Source organism: Maylandia zebra, unplaced genomic scaffold, assembly GCF_041146795.1.
Source record: "Maylandia zebra isolate NMK-2024a unplaced genomic scaffold, Mzebra_GT3a scaffold11, whole genome shotgun sequence".
In the NCBI taxonomy this organism is placed as follows: Eukaryota; Metazoa; Chordata; class Actinopteri; order Cichliformes; family Cichlidae; genus Maylandia; species Maylandia zebra.
The window spans coordinates 9,248,508-9,268,121 of NW_027490041.1; the positions used below are offsets into that span (position 1 = coordinate 9,248,508).

Consider the following 19,614-nt stretch of genomic DNA (forward strand, 5'->3'; position numbering starts at 1 on the left):
GAAGTCCCGTTGTAAACATATCACGGCAGACCCGACGATGTTTGCATGAACGCGCTTTTCAGCATCTCTTTATTGACCACTTTACACACACGGTTGCTGTGCGCACACAGCCGGCTGTAGCTTTGCAGCTCACAGCCCGACACACACCAACAACAGCAGAGAGAGCACAGACGTTAAGGTGCGTCCGCCTCCCCTGCAGCGGCGCTGCAGACCACGCCCGCCACACGCAGTAACCAGGTAAAATACATACTTGGGCAGAATTTTGCAAATATCTATTTTTCATTTTGTAGCAGCATAGAGCTTTTTTCCAATTATTTTTTAAAAGTCAGGTCAAGGCTCCAAAAGCCCAAAGGTGATATAACAGTTTGTGTTTGCTACATGGATCATTGTAGTTCAGCTGTTTGAGTGAGTTAGTGTTTGTGTGTCTCTCTGTGTGTGTGACTTCCAACTGTTTCTAACAGCATCCTTAGCCATAAAATGGTAATCTACCCCACACCCAATATATGGTTCACTTCCTGTATTGGTTCACCGTGCACAACACAGTGAAGCCACTAAAGGGCAGGAAGCTGACCACACAAGAAACAGAATCTTCACAAGAGATGTGTCGACAATAATCCTCCCCCAGCACAGAGTGGGTGGAGAGGTGGTCAGGATCAAAGGAATGTCTTGATCCTACAGATTGAACTAAGACCTGTAAAATTTAAGAAACACATTGACAACATTCAACAATTAGACTCAACAGGGGCCATTAGGAAAGCCACAATGTTCATAGAGGGGCCATGCAGCTCACACTTGACTGTGACTCCTGACCAGGGCTGGACTGGGACAAAAAATGGTCGCGGGCATTTTGACTGGAGACCGGCCCACCAGGTATTAAAGGAAAAACCATGAAGCCTTTGAATGAAAACAAACGCTGTTGTCACAGTGATGGACGCTGTCTTGTTGGTATACATGCATCAGTCTAATAAACTTAAACCTGCACCATCCTCCCTGTCCTGGTATTCTAAACAGGAAGTAGACTGTTGGTCGAGTTAACCTCCTGAACATCTACAACACACGGTGGAAACCTGACATTAAGACAGAGACTAGAGGTGAGACATGATCATTGCTGATTACTGATGACAGATTTAGATATATTTTCATAAACCTTTCATTTGCCACATCAATAAACAGCACGGCAGGGCAAAATATGTTTTCTAACATGGCAACCTTTAAAAAGTGAAAGGAGACAGAAAGACAGGTGAGAAAGAATCAAACGGACTTTTTGATGCATTTTACACACAGCACTGGTGCAGAATCTAGAAAATGTGGGAAACACTGGCATCATATGCAGTACTTACTTCTGAAGAAATTATGATGGGACCCTAAAAAAATGACTATGTACAATAATGGATTTCTATACATTTTACATCAGATGAAAACGTTTGTTGTAAGATTCAGATAATTATTTATTAAAAGCTCGACATTTTAAATGAGAATAAGAAAGAAAAGTATTTCTTTGTGCCCCCCTCTCCCTGTTAATGCCCTACCTGCCCCCCTGGCAACACTTTGCTAGACCCGCCCCTGCACAGTTACCAGCTGTCAGCTACACAAAAAGGATCCTGGTGTTATTTGTCTCTCAGAAACAGTTCATAACTTCAACTCATTTTGTTTTGTCATGTTTTGTTCTTTACATTGTCTTTCTTCTATATAATTGTTAAACATTTAATAAATATGTCTACAAAAAGATTTTAAAAATCAGACATTTCACACAGACACCCAAATGATTTCTGACTGATGAAGGGGGCTGAAGGTGCCCTGCTCTTGCCCAGCTTCTGCTGCTCTCTCCCTGCTCACTGTCAGCAGCTGGCAGCCTCGGTCCTGCCTGAGACTCTTCATCTATCAGTGCCAAAGAATATGGGAAATAACAACGCACAACATGCACATTACAAAACAAGCACATGAATCAGCATTACATTCATTAGTGAAGTGCTGACGTTCGTTCCTAAACTTTGGGCCTTAATTAACATCACTGTGAACTAATGTTTGCTTTGCTTCTTAACCAGTGAAGCAGCGAGGGGCTTTCTGAGGTTCCTGCTCGTAAATGCCCAAAATGAGTCGAGTATTTCTCTGCAACTACAAACTCTGCTTTCATCAGAGGTGTAAATATTACAGCACTGTGTCAGAGTCACTGAGGCTGGAACACAGAAAAAGGAAGTAGATGTATTTATTTTTAGACTTTATTGCCTGGAACCATTTTAAAAATACGCTTTGGGTCACAGTTAACTGCAGAAAACCAGGAATCCACATATGAACATTATCTGTGCAAAGATTTATGCTCACGTCCTGGAAGCCACGACTTTGTTGAGGGTGTTTTTTGCAAACTTCTCTCCACAAATTCACATTTTCAAACTGCTTCAACATCTCACTCTGTGTATTCGTGTGTCTCTGAGCTTCGGTGCAGGATCATCATTAAAATGGTGGAAAAATGAGCATGATTGCAACGACCACGGCAAATGGATCAAGTTACAAAAATTAAGCGATACTGATCAACGCACCACAACGATTATGTCGCACGACACAGGATGTGATGTCACAACTGGTGCGAGACTTGCTGGCCTGCTCCTATGAGGGTTGTTTTCCGGGGATGGCTTGTTCCTCTTAGTTGCGCGGTCGGGGTTCCCCCAGGTGTCGGGTGGTTCTTGGGGTCCAGGGTCCCGTCTTTGGCTTTCTCTGAAGTGGCCGGCCTCTGCATTGGTTGGCTGGCCGCTGCTTCTGGACTGCTAGTACTCCTTCCCCTGGCTGTGGGAGCTCCATCTGTGGCAGCAAGACCAAGGGCGGATCTAGAGAAATTTTCTTGGTCGACATGGTGCATTTTTCCACCGATAGGAAACGTGGATTTTTTCCTTTCTTTACTGTTTTCGCGCTGTCCTTAGAAAACGCTTAAAACACACAAACGTGACGACAGTGTTTAGAACAAAGCGTGGCTGATATATATATGATCATAACTCTGGATTTACTGGCCTGTAATTAAAATTTAAAAACTTTGAAGTCTGAACTTTCAATGTGGCTGAAACAGAGACTCAGCGTTGCTGCAGCTTGTTGCTATGGCAGCTTACATCAGTCATGCGATTTGGAGGTGCAGCATGTCCGTGGACCACAGAGGGTTAATAACACTCACCTTCCTCCATTTCCACAGTGTAACATCCACCCACCTGTGTAAAATCCAAAATTCCCATGGTGTTGTTCAGAATGTGCTCTGGCACGATCATAAGCATCGCTTGCTGCTGAAAACAAGAAAAAAGCTGTCCTGCTATGGGCTGAACCATTTGTTACTGATGCAGGGGGGGGGGGGGACGACACTATGCAATATATACAGTTTTAGCATTTATATTCACTGCTGACTGTAACTACGCTCAAACTGTTAATGCGATCTTATTTTAATAAACAACACTGTCATATGCAAAACTGGGGTGGCACTTGGGGTGGCAAGAGATCATTTTAGGGTGGCACTTGCCACCCCACACTCAGAAAAATAAAGGTGCCAACTGGAACCAAAAGTGGTTCTTTAGACTGATGCCATAGAAGAACCTTTTTTGGTGCCACAAAGAACCTTTCAAACAATGGTTCTTTGAAGAACCATTTCTTTCAGTGGTTCATTGAAGAACCTTTAAAGGAAGGCACGTGCAGAGGGGGGGGCTAGAGGGGCTTGAGCACCCGCCCCTTTCCTGATGGGTGCCCAAGGTGCCCTTTTGTTGAGGCAACTTTTTAAAAAAAATTATTATTATTTTTTAATGTGTGCGTGCGGAGTCCTGTCTGTGCCCCTCAACAATAATATTTAACTATTAATCACAGTTTTGCTAAATAAAAGGATCTGGCTTGCATCAGTCACATGATCACATTTAACCAATGATCGCCCTTGACGGCAGAACGCTGTTGTGCCAAAGTAGTTACCCCCGTCAAAAATTGTTTCCCCATTCACGGGAGTGCGCAAAGTAGGAGGAGCCACTTGCCCAGCTCCGTTCTGTACGCTACTTGTCACTGATCTGCAGTCGACGCGATAAAGAGTAAAAGCTGGAAAACAGCAGACTCGATGAATTTAATATTAGTTTCGTGACATTGTAATGTGCCGTGTGGAAGACAGTTTACCTTATACTGTACACTGAAATAACCTGCTGGGAATACTTTGTCTAGAAAAAGACTTTGATACTATAATACTGTAAAACCAGATGGAAACACGTCGCTCTCCAGTGAATTGACACTCGGTTTACACTTTGTAGCAAAGCTATCACGAATGAGTTCATTTGCAAAATCAATCTCAATCTAATCAATAAGTACAGTAACTTTGGAGAAGATGTCTTATTCACAGCAAAAGTTATGGAGGGATACAGATTTTATCAGGCTGTGTGGCATCGGCTGCCAAAATGTGTGCCCCCCCCATCTGTAATCCATATTGGCTTTGTTATCACAAAGGGTATATTTGCCAAATAAGTCACAGTATAACCAATAAGTACAGTAACTTTGGAGACCATTTGGTTTTTTTAGACTTCTTAATTTAACATCTACATCTAGATCACTGTACCAATTTGTTGGATATCCCAGTAGAATAATTTGTAAGCACCAATTCTGGAGAGTAGAATGTGAGGACTCTTTCCAGCCCAGGCATCCATTATATCTACAAAAAGTAATAAGAAAAAGAGATAAGTCAGCAGGACTAAATGTAAATCAAAATTTAAAATGCATAATTTCTTATGTAGTGTCTGACAAAAGACGTGTTTCAGGGTAAATACTTTTAAGACGCTGATAAAATGGGCACATGGTTTAACATTGTATTTTGTAAAAAAAAAAAAAAAAAAAGAGCACTTAAATTTGCTTTTATTTGGGGGTAAAGTTACACTTACAATGTTCTACAAAGACATTTAAATAAATTCATATTAATGAAAGAAAAGAAATTTAAATACATAGCAATAGAAAAGCTCTTGGCCCCTATCAAATTTTTTTCCTGCAGAAACACCTATTACAACAAATTTTTAAAATTATGTTTAGTTGAAGCTACATGACTATATTTTAAAATACTCAGGCTCAAGGCTTGCACCTGTGGCCTTTACTATTACATAACCGTTTCTGGAAAAATGTTATTTTTCTCCTCCAAAACTAGTTTTATTATCTCTAAAATATAGTGTCAATTTTTGGGCTGTTAAAAGCAGCGTCTTAAAGAGTATTTGATCTTTCAAACTGTTGCTGGCAGGCAGTCATCATCACAACATTAATATACTTCTTGTAGTGGGCATTCTATGTCACTAGCAGCATATATGACAGCAATTTTAGAAAATAAGAAAATGAAGAACATACACTACTAGTCAAAATTTGGGACACACCTTCCCATTCAGTGTTTTTCTGTGTGTTCATGCTTTTCATGCAGTGACAATCATCTTAGGTGACTACCCCATGAAGCTCACTGACAGAATGCCTAGAGTGTTCAAAGCAGTGATCAAAGCAAAGGGTGGCTAATTTGAAGAATCTAAGATATAAAAAATATTTTTGATTCTTTCATACTTTTTGGTTTACTACATCATTTGTGTTAGGGTTAGTGCTCCATATCAATCAATCAATCTTTATTTATAAAGCACTTTTCATACAAAAAAAATGTAGCACAAAGTGCTTTACATAGTTAAAAGCAGCCCACCCCACCCTCCAACTCACTCCCCACACTCTCAATACACACACACACACACACACACACACACACACACACACACACACACACACACACACACACACAGAAGATTATGAAGATTAAAAAATTAATAAGAATAAAACCAAAAAATATTAGGTAAAGCCTAAATTAATAATAGAATGACAGGATAGAATAAATAAGCATAAAATAAATAAACGCTAAGTAAAAGCTAAATTAAAAAGGTGGGTCTTGAGCCTGTTCTTAAAAACATGTACGTTCTCTACGGCCCTGAGCTCCTCCGGCAGGCTGTTCCACAGCTCCATATGTGTCCATTCATAGTTTTGATGCCTCGAGTTCTAATCAACAATGAATCTACAAAATAGACAAGGAAATTAAGAAGCAACATTAAAATGAAGGTGTGTCCAAACTTTTCACTCTTAGTGTACATCAGATATACAATATAAATCATGAACATTCTGGGTTACACAACAACAAAAGAAAGATTCACAGTTTTGAAGGACTCACTTTTTCATTTGTGTAATTTTACACATGTGGCTTACATTCTTTTACAAGTTTTCTATAATGTTTTGCCCCATGAATGTTTTTTTAAAGCATTAACATATTATTAAATTTAAATATTCTGTTAGGAAATATACCTAACAAAATCTTTTTAAAGGTGTAAAATTTCCTATGCCATGATCTACAGAGTACTGAAACAAACACTGTCATAGGAACAAAAGTCCTTTTTTTAAAAATAAAAAAATATTATATTTATTTACATTTCTCTGCAACTGTTGGTTCTATGGTTTGTGCTGTAGATTGCTGGGCTGTAATCTGTGGAGCTGAGGCTTGTGTGGTTGTAGCATTTGGAGCTGTGGTCTGTGAGGCTGGGTCTGCTGTTGTGGTTTGTGAGGCTGGGTCTGCTGTTGTGGTTTGTGAGGCTGGGTCTGCTGTTGTGGTCGGGTCTGCTGTTGTGGTTTGTGAGGCTGGGTCTGCTGCCGTTGTGGTCTGTGAGGCCACAGACCACAGGGTTTTTAAAATAAACATCCTCCCAGATTTCCCTCCCTCTGTTGGAAACGCAGAGCCACATTTGCAAATATGAGAGGAAGACTACGTGGGATGACCGGCGTCAGGTACAGACTGCTATACCCTGCAAAGCTGTTAGTGACATGAACTTGACATAAGAAAACGAATTTATCCCTTTTTGATTCTGTGTATCTGGCGCTCATCCAGTGAGTTCACACTTGGCAGAAACAGACTGAATTTGTCTGGAGAACTTTGGCTTCAGCCAAGTTAGATAAACACACTGTGTCTCTGTCAAAACAGCAGTGTAGTTGTGGCACCCCTGTGAGGGAATGACCACATTAATATTATTTTGTGTAAAACACTCATGTAACGGGACATTTTTCATTGCTATATGTATTTATTTTCAGTTTCTTTAAGAGGATAGAAAATCCATGTAACAGGGATTCATTTTATGTTAGAAAGCAGTGAGGGCGGAACTTTGGTGCTTGCTCCGGGGTTTCGGGGTGCAGTAAGTGGAGCCCACCTTCCGCTGCTTCCTCAGACACGTTCTGGAGGAAAGCAGAGACGCATCGTGTCTTCCTTACTCTGCTCTTCACCTGCTTTTACAGGTCGGTACACGGTGCTCGCACCGAAAATGTTGTTTATTGTCACCATGGTTACCCACGTTAATGTGAATGGGAGAGTTAAGGCGGTCCGCCAAAGTTATTTATATGTAAACACGGGAGAAAACCAGAGGAGTGTCCCGCGCGACCGCACCGCGAGCCCGCTCGTTAGGTGGAGCGCTCGTGAAGCAGAGTCAGTGCGCTCCTATGCTCTGTGCAAACGTGTTGTAATGCTCCAATCAAATCAGTTCTGTGAGATGTGAATGTTAATAGTTCTGTTAAAGTGACTGAGTAGATTAGCTAGTGTAACACAAGCACTCTGAGCAACTCTGTGTAGCTAACAGAGGCATTCATGGGTTGATTCAACAAGCTGTGTTTCATGATGCACTAAATAGTGATTTTGCCAGTAAATTACTGGAGGGAACAAATGTAATGTATTTACCAATGCTGTTATTGAATAGAACTGTTTAGCCAGTAAGACACTGCAGAAGACAATGTGATGTGTTTATTGATATGATAAAAGGATGTAGCTGTTATGGAAAGAAGTGTGAACTTGAGAAACTGAACCAGTTAAAAAGAGTATATTTCACTGATGTTGTGAAATAAGTAAATGTAATTGATGTGAATGAGGAAGCAGCTGAACAGTATATTGAAAGCTCATGTTTAGTGTTTTATAGCATTTATTTGTGTGAAATAAATCAGACTCAGACACGTTCTGGAGGAAAGCAGAGACGCATCGTGTCTTCCTTACTCTGCTCTTCACCTGCTTTTACAGGTAACATATTTGTCATCGAGGTCTTCATCCTTGGGACCCGTAACATAGTAACTTCTTCATTGTTATACTTCTATAGTTTTCCCATTTTGTGAGCTGTGGATGTGGAAAGTGTCTCAGTGACACATCCACATGAAAACGGCGTTACCTTCGTTCATTTGCACGTCAAATGAACGAGCTGTTTGGACTTTAACGTCACAGCTGATGCTTCGATACTCGAACTCAAGAGTTCAGCTTCCACTCAGAGGTACAAGTACACACAGCAAAGATAAACGTGTACACAAGGTGGAACCCACAAGTGCACAGCTCCAACCAGAGATGGGCAGTAATCCGATTACTTTTTTCAAGAAACGAGTAAAGTGAGGGATTACTATTGCAAAAAAGGTAATTAGATTACTGTTACTTTCCCGTAAGCACACTGCGTTACTAAAACCGCAGCTGTGTGCAGATGAACAATGGATAATCTATCGAGTGTGGAGAGAGTGTGAGCGTGCAGCGTTTAAAGCGTGGAAGCACTGACCTTACTTTGAGTTTGACTCTGTAAAAAGTGACAAAAACATTAGCATCCGCTGTTCACTGCGTGGGAAGACAACATGCTCACTCACTATGTGTTAATGGGCATGCTTATTTATAACTTTGATAAAATGTCATAAAAATAATTCCATGCCAGCTCACCATTGGTGATCAGGTAGTTTCTGTTCCAGTTCCAGTCCCATAAATCATGAAGCTTGCTGCCAGAAAAGCTTCAAATCTCCTTTGAAAGCTGTTTGTGGTCTTGATTGTGGGAGCTTCAGTTGTCTGACTCCAGCTGCCACACAGTGCTCACTGATATCATTTGCAAAAACCCCAGTGTGACAATATTTATCAGTGAAGCAGAAATCAGGAAGTGACGACTTTTCTTTGAACATTTGCTAAGGCTAAGCTGTGCTTTCTACCACAGTTGGGAATTTCCTGGTTTACAACAAATTATTGTGTCAACACCGCATAAGATTTCAAACTACAGGAAAATCACTGGAGTTATAAGAGGCAGACAACGACACACACACCACATGCATGCTGTTGCTATTTATTGTGGATTAACCTGTCAAGGGCAAGAACAAAAGAATTCTGCCTCAAATACAGGAAATCATAGCTTTCCTGTATTTCCTCCATTGTTGGCATGCTGGTTAGTGCTGTTGCTCCACAGTAAGAAGGTCCTGGGCTAAATTATCCATGAATGTAAACGGCTGTATGTTTCTATCTGATAGACTGGTGAGCTGTCCAGGGTGTACCCTGCCTGGTAACCTATCACTTCAGGGTTATTTCCCAGCCCTGCTGCAACCAGGATAGAGATAGGAGGATGGTAGTTGTTGTAGACCCATTCAATTTCAATTGAAGGATTAAAATGTTCCAGGAGCTCAACTTACTCCATCTGAACATGTTTCAATCGTGTTTTATGAACACAACATGCAGCTTTACTGAATATGAAAAGGTTGTGTTGATTTAACTCAGTTGTTTAAGTTTCTGCCAAAGCAAAACCTTTGTGTGCAACCAGTGTCCACTATTGAATCAAGTAAATCCAACATGTTTTTGTCAGTGCAAAAGGAGTTACGGTGCCTGTATTCCTGCACAATATTGTCCCGGGAGGGAGGAAAACTTTCTGGTGAAGTTTTGGTTGATTTTTGGGTTTTGCTTGACACTAGGTTGATTTTATCAGTGAGGTTTGGATTGTTTTCTTTCTCTAAGAGAGAGAAAGATGGTTTTATGCTTGGACATGTTTGCAATGGGCCCCAGTATTGGAAACAGTGGCAAAGTGTTTTTCTCCATGATTATAATGGGCTTTGGAGAAATTCACTTATATGTGACATTGATCACATGAGAAGTCCTGAGCCTAAAAGGATTGCAGCGAGTCAATCCAGTCCAAAAACAAGGAGCTGTTTTCCTTTAAAATGATGACGTCATCTTGCTGGTGATGGAGGCTCGAATAGGCTGCGCGCGAGACTCCATTATCAGCAATATCTGGTATGAATGTGTGTGGATGTATGCATGTGACTGGACTGTGACGGACTGACGACTAAAAGTTTAACTGACTTGATACTGAGACAAAAACGGTGCCGACTTTAGGATTAGTGAATGTCCACAACAATTCACCCAGCCTGTAGAAGAAGGGTGGAGGTTTTGTCTTGCTTTGTTTGTGCAGGAGCAGAAGGATGACAGAGACTAAAGGGGGAGGCTGTAGCTTCACATGAGTGTGAGCTGCAGACTGAACCCTTTGGTTGCTAATGTTGAGTCACTGATGTTTGCATTAAGAAAATTGTGTTTTATTAGCTGTGTTTTAATTAAGGTATCACATTATATTGTTGGGAATGTTAAATGCTAAAGTGAAGAAAAGCTTTGATTTCACTCATGACTGAACATGTTATTATTAACCATAGCAGGCCACTGTAAAGAGTCAATTAACTGTTATAGAGGAAAAAAAGGCCAAAAACTCTGTTAATACCTATGAATAACAGGCAATGATAGACTTGTCACATTCAAAATAGAGATATGTAATAATAAACACGGGTCCGTGTCATTTAGGTTCTCCATTGAAATAGTCAATCATTTAGAAAAGTAGAATATATATATATATATATATGTCTCAACGCTGTTTCTCAATAATATTAAAAACCTAAAAACTATTGTTGTGGAAGATAGAAGTCACTGTGACAGCCCTCTTGACTGTGGAGGACGTTTGTAATCCTATTTCTGCACTTAAGGCCAACAAATCTCCCGGCACAGATGGTTTAACTGCAGAGTTTTATGAATCATTTTCTAATCTCCTGGCTCCGTTCTTACTGCAGCTTTTCATAGGAAGTGTAGAGAATAACATCCTCCCTCCTACTCTTGCTCAGGGTCTCATAACACTTATTCCAAAGCCAAACAAAGACTTACTTCTTATTGATAATTGGAGACCCATCTGTCTGCTCAATGATGACTATGAGATTATGGCTTTAGTACTTGCTAACAGAATGAAAGAGTTCTTGGACACAATTATGGATGAGACACAATCAGGCTTTATGAGAAACAGACACCTTTCTAAGAACATGAGACTGGTTTTAGATCTACTTGATTACTCTGATTTGGTATCTGACTATAGCTTCATTCTCTTCCTGGATTTTTAAAAGGCTTTTGATACAATTGAACATCAATTTATTTTCCACTCTTTGGAAAAATTTGGCATTTTTCTGTAAAGCTATCAAAACCTTGTACACGAATGGCAATAGCTCAATTAAAACGATTAAGACTCCACCCCGAGATTTGACCTGTTATACAAGGAATCAGCACAGCTGATAAGGAGCTCATCATCAGCCAGCTAGCTGATGACACCACACTCTTCTTGAAGAATGCAAATCAAATCCGTCCAGCCCTTAGTGTTATTAGTGATTTCTCTGAGGCATCTGCTTTATGTCGAAATCTAAAAAAATGTGAATTACTACCAATTAAAGGCTGCACTGCAAATGCTCTCTGTAACATTTCTGTTAAACAAGAAGTCACATATCCAGGACTGTTAACATCCAAAGACCAAAAGTCAAGATGCTCGTCAAACTTGTCAAACAGTGTTGGGGAATTCTCAATGGTGCTTGGTGCCATACCCTCAGGGACTTTAATGTTATATAAAAACACTGACAGCTCAATATCTGCCTCAGTCACTCTCCCTGATCCAGCTGAGTCAGCAGTGGGAAAAATCTGCTTTTCACAGGAACTTGGTAACAGCAATAAGAGAATACGTAGTTTATTCCAAGAAGATATCATGTCTCTCCCATATATAGAATATCTTACTGGAACCGACATGTTCCAGATATCACCTGGAAGACAGTCTGGATGATCCCATAAATATCTAATTGTGAACAAGGTGAAGGAAATCTCATATAAAATTCTTCATAAATGTGACCCAGCCAGTCACTATATGGTAACATTTAAAAGAGACATAAATACTAATTGAACTTTCTGTGGGGATCATCCAGAAACTGTGGCACATGTCTTTTGGTTCCTCTACACAGAGATTCTGGAAGAATTTAGCAGTTTTGTTATTGTCCATATTTTAAGGGAGTTTTCTTTACGATGGGAAAATGTTTTATTCTGTTTCTTTAAGTTCCCCAGGAAGAATGATAAATGTTTTTTTATAAAATATTTGTTAATACTTTTAGCTATTTTATATCCATAAATGTAAGTTTATTAATAAAACACCATATTTCTGCCGTTTTATAAGGATATGAATTGTACATACAATCAATTTCAGACTCAACCAACAAAAAGCCTCTCAGAACAATATTTATATTGTAACAGTTGCTATTGTAATGCAGTGTATCACCACATGGCGGCGCCTCCTGTCTCACGACTGGTGTCACCCCCTTTTTGTTCTTCTTCGCACTCCTCCTGTAATGGATGCTCCCGTGTGTACGCGGACTAGTGTGCTCTTTAGTAATGTGTGGTAGAGGTAGCACTTTTATTTTTGATATTGTAAATAAATGAGTACTTTTTGGAAAGTCAGAAGCTGTTGCTCATTCGCTATCCACCTGCACACCTCCGCGGCTGGCTTCATCTCCACTGCACGTTACAATATGTTGATTTTTTTCGCCTACTAATTTTTTTTACTCCTGGTTCTGTATGTTCATGTTCTGTTCTTTTGTAAACTTCATCTGTTTGTATGTTGTATACTCATTGTGTTTCAATAAAGTTCGATTTAAAAAAAGGTACGTTCTAAACGAAGCTTCAGACGTCACTGATCACGTGACTCTGGCCAAACGAATCAAGCCTCGACACGGTGCTTCTGAAGCAGCGCGTTGATCTTTCTGACACACGCACCGGAGCGTCAGCTTCAAGCGGACCATCACTACGTCTCACATCTAAAGGTGTCAAGGTAACTTTGAACTGAGTTCAGTCAATCTGGAGTTTTTCCAAGTTTTCTGTTGCTCTCTGTGAGAGAAGAGCGTTAAAGGCGGGGCTCTCCAGAGTCCAGCAAAACAGGAAACCACAGCTGGGTGTGTGTAAGTGTGCAAACCAATAGAATGCATCGTGGTGGGGGGGGCATCACGGGCATTGGCAAGAAAAAAATAAAAGAATCGGTCGTACCCATGCTTCCCCGACGTCATGCCAGCGCATATTGGGAAATTCGTAGGCACCGATCGGTTTTCTATCAGCCATTTGCTGGGAGTAAGGGCGCCCTCCGTTTGCGAGGTGCGCCTGCTGCTGGCGGCACAGGGAGGAGAGGGCGGGGCGGCGGGGAGTCTCTGGCTGGCTGGAGCGGCATCTAATAACCAACTCGCAAAACAAAATAAAAACAAACAGATATTATGATACAGACTTATAATCTGCACCCATGTTTTTTCTAAATTCTATAAAGTGAGCGCGAGAGCCCTCGGTGCGCCTGCGCGCTGCTGAAGTCAAAGTAAACTTTATTGTCATCTCCGCTACAGACAGTCCAGCATATAGAGAGACGAGACGACGAGGCTGCAGTTACAGCGGTGCAAGTAAACAAACAATAAATATAAGAAGAGTAAGAAAATAAATCTACACTTTAGGACTCGGGGTAAAGGATCAATAACAATTTAAATTTATAATTTACAGTTTGATGATTTAAAGTCTCACACAACCCGTCAAAAGGGGCGGGGCCGGCTGCTTCCAAGTAGAGCACATTTCATTTATAATGATGTAAATCCAAGCCCATCATGGATTCACGATCTGAATCCTGGGTTGTGTGAAATCCCAGAAATCAACCTTAGACAAAGTGAATCTGTGAACTAAGGTGTAGGTCTGTTAGGTTAATTGTGCTGATCCTCGGGTTGGGGGATTTGTGTTTGTACTGGAGCGCAAAATTCAAACCAATGGAAGATGGACAACAAAAGTTCAAAGCCATCAGGTGCTCAGGTTAGAAAAAAGAGAAAAGATGCAGGTAAGCAGACGTGTGATTGGATAATGGCAGGTCATCCTGAACCAATCAGACTAAACTCCAAACAATACATTATGTTACAGATTTTAATATTAATTAGTCATTGTTACTTGTTGATTTGTCCTTTTCTCATTGTGTGACGAATTATGACGACTGTTTGGTAGCTGTTATTGTCTCTCTCTCTCTCTTCATGTGTGTTTCTCTGGTGAAACAATAGTTTTGTGTTAATGTTAGGGCTGCACGATTTTGCATAAAATGAGAATCACGATTTTTTGGCTTAGAATTGAGATCATGATTCTCTCATAACAATAAATAAACATAAAACAACAAATGTCTCACGTTTTGTTGTTGCAGCAAAATGTTGTCCTGCTTGAAATTCCGTCTCCACCGTTGCTCGACGCTGTGTGTACAGAGCAGGTAGTGCAACAATAGAAAAATAGCTGCGGGACGGCACTGTGTAGCGTTTGTCTAGGGTGTTGATCGTTTTCCTAAATCCCTCGCTTTGCACAGTGTTGATGGAGCCATATCTTTGATCAGGTGATAAGTGATAGCCTCCGTGATGTCTTTGTGCCTGCGGGAGTTCGACGTGTATAGGGAAGCGCTGTATAAGGTTCCCGTTATTGATGTTTGGGTGGTTGACCGGGACGGATTTTCTCCTGTCACTTTCTCGTCATCCCTGACGTGCTCTCCGTTGTTTTTTCCCTGCTAATTTTAGCATCACACGGCACAGCTTCTGTATCACGTGGTATAAGGCTCCGCCCTTGTCATTTGTTGAGCAGGAAGAGTGAGCGCTTGTTTTCATGCAGAATACGTCCCGGATCAAAATGCGGTACATTTGATCCCTGTTGTCTTTGCTTGATGATTGGTTTGAGTCTTGACAATCCACATTGCTGGCGTTGCATCTTTCAATGCCAGCAATGGCAGGTATCAGTGCTCAAAGCTTTTGTGTTTGTTTCCAACAAGTTGCCCACCTCGGGAAACAAAAATGTGTTCTTTTACTTGTCAGATGAACATATGAGACACTTTGACTCTTCAGTGCAGTGTGGAGCCTAACAAAGATCTGTTTTGTGTCCCAGCTGATCAGCAGGAGGAGGAGAGTCTGACGGAGCAGCAGAGGAACATTTTCAGCTACTTGGACTCAGCTCAGCCACTACAGAGGAAACAATGAGCTCAACACAGAAGGTGACAGACAGAGCAGGACCATATGACCAAAGATATTTATCACCATATACATTTGAACATTTGCCATAACGATGTAGCTGACGATAGAATTGACACCAGACAAAATACTTTACAGCTGCACAACTTTATTAAAAACCCATCAATGTATTTTCACTGAAACAAGCAGCTGTTGTTTATCTGCATTAAAGTTATATAAAAATGTAACAGTGCAAATGCAAATTCCTCGCTGACAGTTTAACCAAAAGGCGTTTCCAGTGGAAACTGGCCGACACATCCTGAGCATAACCATGTATAATATCCACTAAACTTCAGAAGAGGTTATACAGTCGTGGCCAAAAGGTTTGAGAATTGCATAAATATTGGAACCTGGAGAAGTTGCTGCTTAAGTTTTTATAATAGCATTTTGCCTGCACTCCAGAATGTTATGAGGAGTGATCAGATGAACTGCATCGTCCTTCTTTGCCATGAAAACGAACTTAATCCCCAAAAAGCCTTACCACTGCATTTCATTGCTGTCATCAAAGGACCTGCTGAGACCATTTCAGTGATCGTCTTCTTAACTCAGGTGAGAATGTTGGCGAGCACGAGGCTGGAGATCATCATGGCTGTATCCCGATTCAGGTTCTGCAGCTTTAAAGTCCTCAAGGGCCGCGTACTCAAAGACCGCTAAGGCCGAAGTGCGAGGCTCGTAGGCTCGTGAAATGGGACGTCTAGCCTCCGTCGCGCTGCCCAGGTTGCCTAGCAACCATGATACTAACAGCTAATATGAAACAAATAAGCCCACATTAATGTGAGCGTTTATTAAATAATAATAATGATGATTTCCTCCTGATCTCATTTCCACAGCAGAGAAAACTGTGGTGTATATTGAGGTGGAGGGTGTGGTCTGTGGCTCAGGTGTAGAGTGAGGGTGGGGTGCACCACAGCAGCATGCTGGGACTGCTGAGGGTGGAGGAGGGAGTGATGATGACATCAGAGCTGCAGCACAGAGACCAGTGAACACACAGTCTGTTCATCTTTGCATAGATACAATATCCAGCACAATATTGAATGACAGACACGCTGTGGGAGCTTCCACAGATACACTGACGTCAGCATCCAGAGTCCTCCTGCTGCTCCCCCCTCAGAGCCCCGTGATCAGCACCAACACATTCAGTTAGATGACAGAGTCCAGCTGCAGCTAGAATCAGCTCCCCTCTGTGAACAACAGCACAGCGTCAGTGTTTCACACTCAGTGAAAGGAGGAAACAGCAGAAGAACACCATGTGTGCTACGTTTCCCAGGACACACTACAAACTGCACAAATACAGAGCAGCACGTGGAAGGACCTGGAGCTGCATTTACAGAGCTGCAGACAGCGTGATGTCCTGTATGGACAGGTGGAAGGAACCAAGTCCTCAGCTGGAACACTCGTGTTTGTCCACAGACAGGAAACACAGCAGGAAACTTCCTCACAGAAGTGCAGCTCATGGATAACACACTTCCTGTCAGTCAGAATGAGGCTGCAGCCAAACACAGAAAGGTGTTTTTGTCCAGATGAGCCCAGAGAAGAAACACGAGTGTTCACAGACATCAGAAGCTCAGAGAGGTGAAACATGAGGTTGGAGTCCTCGTCAGCATCCAGAAGAGCTGCTGTGAAACCCTGAGTACTCATGACAGACTCTGATGGCACAAACACATCATGATTCAAACAGAAAGACAAACATGGAGCTCCTGATCCTCCTGCATGAGAACAAGCTGACATGAGCGCTGTGTCTGAGAGTGTCTCCCTGTCACAGTGACAATAACACAGCTGCTGCTCACAGTCATTAAACTGACCTGAGGTCAGCTGTGCTCCTTACATATGAACCATGTGACCTCACATCAGTGCTGTGGATGACTGTAGTCATAGAAGAGTAGAGCTGTAGCAGGTGGTGTGAGGAGGAGGTGGTGTATTGTAGTTAACGCAGTACTGAAACACTCCAGCAGAGGGCGCTGTTAAGTCCTTATTGTAACACAGTTACTGTGTGCAGTTAGACTTCATACATAATCTGCACTTATTTCCATCAGACATGCTGTCAGGAAATGATTGGTTTCTATTGATTCTACTTCCTGTTGACTCGTTTGATGACAGTGAAACAATCACAGCTGATTGTGTGATGATGTAAACTGTCACTGTTACATTCAGTGTGTGTGACATAATGTTAGTGCAGGCTGATAACAGCCTGGTTCTGTTAGAAACACATGAACGTGTCCATAGATCAGTGTGTGTTTAACATGAGAGCTTCAGCCCTGCTGATGTGTTAAATAAAGACATGCAGGAAAACTGATGAGACTCTGAAATAACTCTTTATATTTATAATGTAACTCTGCATCAAAAGAACAACAAAGGATCCCAGACAGGTTTCTGTGAACAAAGACCATTCTGATGTTTCTGTGTTTCTAACACTTTGACATTATTAGTAAACAGACTGCAGTGAGCAGCATTTATAAAGAGCTTCTATATAAAGATATGACAGCTGTTTGACAAGTTTATCACTCTGTGTTTGGACCTGATCAGTCCAGCTGTTTACTTGAAACATGTTCATTTACCTGTTCTGTTATATTCATGTTCTTGTCTCTGTTGAAAACACATTTTAATGTCCCTCAGATTTTTCTCCCAGATGAATAAATATAAAAATGACACAAACTGACTGCAGCTACTTTTTGTCCTTTCTGTCAAAAACCTTCATGTGACTCATGAGAGACACGTTTCAGCTGTTTGTGACAGATCAGAGGCCAACAAGTCATTTATAACACTTTCCATCATTGTTTAAAGTTCTCAGTGTTTCTGTGTTGCTGCGTATAGGATCTCCCAGCATCATCACTGTGCTGTCCAATCATTGTGTGCGAGGTTACCCTTATAGTGCGATGTGTGTTTGCACAAAGAGAAGCATGTGTGTCAAATATAAATAAGCACAGAACAGAAACAGCTGCTCGTTTCTTCTGTTTAGAGTCAAGTTAGTGTTTTGTGTCTTTGTTTGAGGCCTGATGTCGAGCAGAGGTGTGTGTAACTGCACTGGTCTGTTATATGTGTGAAGTGTGTGCTTCTCTTCAGCATCATCTTTGTCACTGCTGATTCCTTTGTGTCATCATGTGTTGAGAAGAGAGAACAGTTATAACGGAGGAGCAAAAGGAAGCCCTGAAATCTGCATCAACAAGGAAGTGTTGGCTCACCAGTGATCCCAGCAGAGCCACTGGTTTGGCTCCAGTTGTTCTAGATTCAATGATGTTGTTGCTACAGATACATGTCAGCATCTTTATTGAATTTTATATGAAGCAGAAATGGTGTCATTAGGAGAAGAAGAGGAGAACAAGTCCGGCGAGGAGGCAGCAGCTCTTAAAGATGAAACAGCAGCTCAGCCCTGACCTCAGAGAGCTGCACATGAAAAAGCTCCTCAAGCAGATCCTGTCAGAGGTTTGTCATCAACAGGAGGAACTGTTCACATCATAGGATGAAGATGCTGTCAGCTGGATGAAGAAGGTTATTTAATGGCTTCAACAACAAATACAGGAAGTGGACTTTCAAATACTAGATTCACTTTAGACTCACAGAGAAATGACTCAACCAGCTGTGTTTGACTATATGAATCAACAATATTCAACATTTGGACACCACGGCGCCAGCTGCTAGGCCCAAGGCTGGAGCCCACCAAAACAACTCCCTGATAACGACTGTGTGATGACTATTCTTCCCATCCCATGAAGGACACCTGGATCGGCTGGAGGACTGTTTACTTAGCCTGATACAGCGAAGGACACTGTCTCAGCTGAACTATGGACACGCACACACATACACTTACACTGATAAGCACGCACTCATCCCCCTCCCTTCCAAACGCCTTCGATGCTTGTTCCTGCGGGGGAAGGCAGCGGGTCTGCGTGCCGCGCTGAAATGATAGCATGGTGCAGGACGACTGCTGTGTTCCTTCGAATCACCCCCCACCCCCCTATCCATCCCCTGTGGCTTGTCATGTGCTCTGATGTTGTGATGTGGACATTAATGTGCTCTCTGTGCAGAGGAGTTTTTTTGTTTCCTGTTCTCATGCTGTCCTCCCATAGGTTGCCCAGCGTGTGAAGAGGTCTCTTTTTTTCCTCTTGTACTTTTCCCAATGTTGTGTAATTTTTTCAGTGTTATTCTCCCAACGCTGCCGGTCTCCGACTGTATTCCCTTGTGTTGTCTTGTTGTTGTGTGTGTAAGTCGGGGGGGGGGGGGGGTCCTATTCCTCTGTGGGGTAACCTGCATATGGCCAATAAAGCATTCATTCATTCATTCATTCATGAAAGGTCAGTGTGTGTCTGCACACAGACTGTTGTGTTGGACTGTTATTCAGTTGTCTGCTGAATGTTTTCAAATGTCTGCATCTCAGCTGTGATGAGGCTGGGGGTCATGGGAGGCCACCGTAGCAGCCTCTTCAACATCATGACATCATCATAAATGCTGCTG

At 41.7% G+C, this 19,614-nt stretch overlaps 2 long non-coding RNA genes across 2 annotated transcripts in view; one reads left to right on the plus strand and one right to left on the minus strand.

Annotated features, from left to right (window-relative positions):
* The window catches only part of LOC143415866 (uncharacterized), a 350,735-nt gene that overhangs the window by 266,836 nt on the left and 64,285 nt on the right, over nucleotides 1-19,614 (minus strand). The window lies entirely within an intron of this gene.
* LOC143415871 (uncharacterized) overlaps nucleotides 7,710-19,614 on the plus strand; it is a 47,550-nt gene continuing 35,645 nt past the window's right edge. The window contains exons 1-2 of the long non-coding RNA XR_013096294.1: nucleotides 7,710-8,059; nucleotides 15,044-15,149. This is a non-coding gene — a long non-coding RNA (uncharacterized LOC143415871). The remainder of the gene's footprint in view (nucleotides 8,060-15,043; nucleotides 15,150-19,614) is intronic.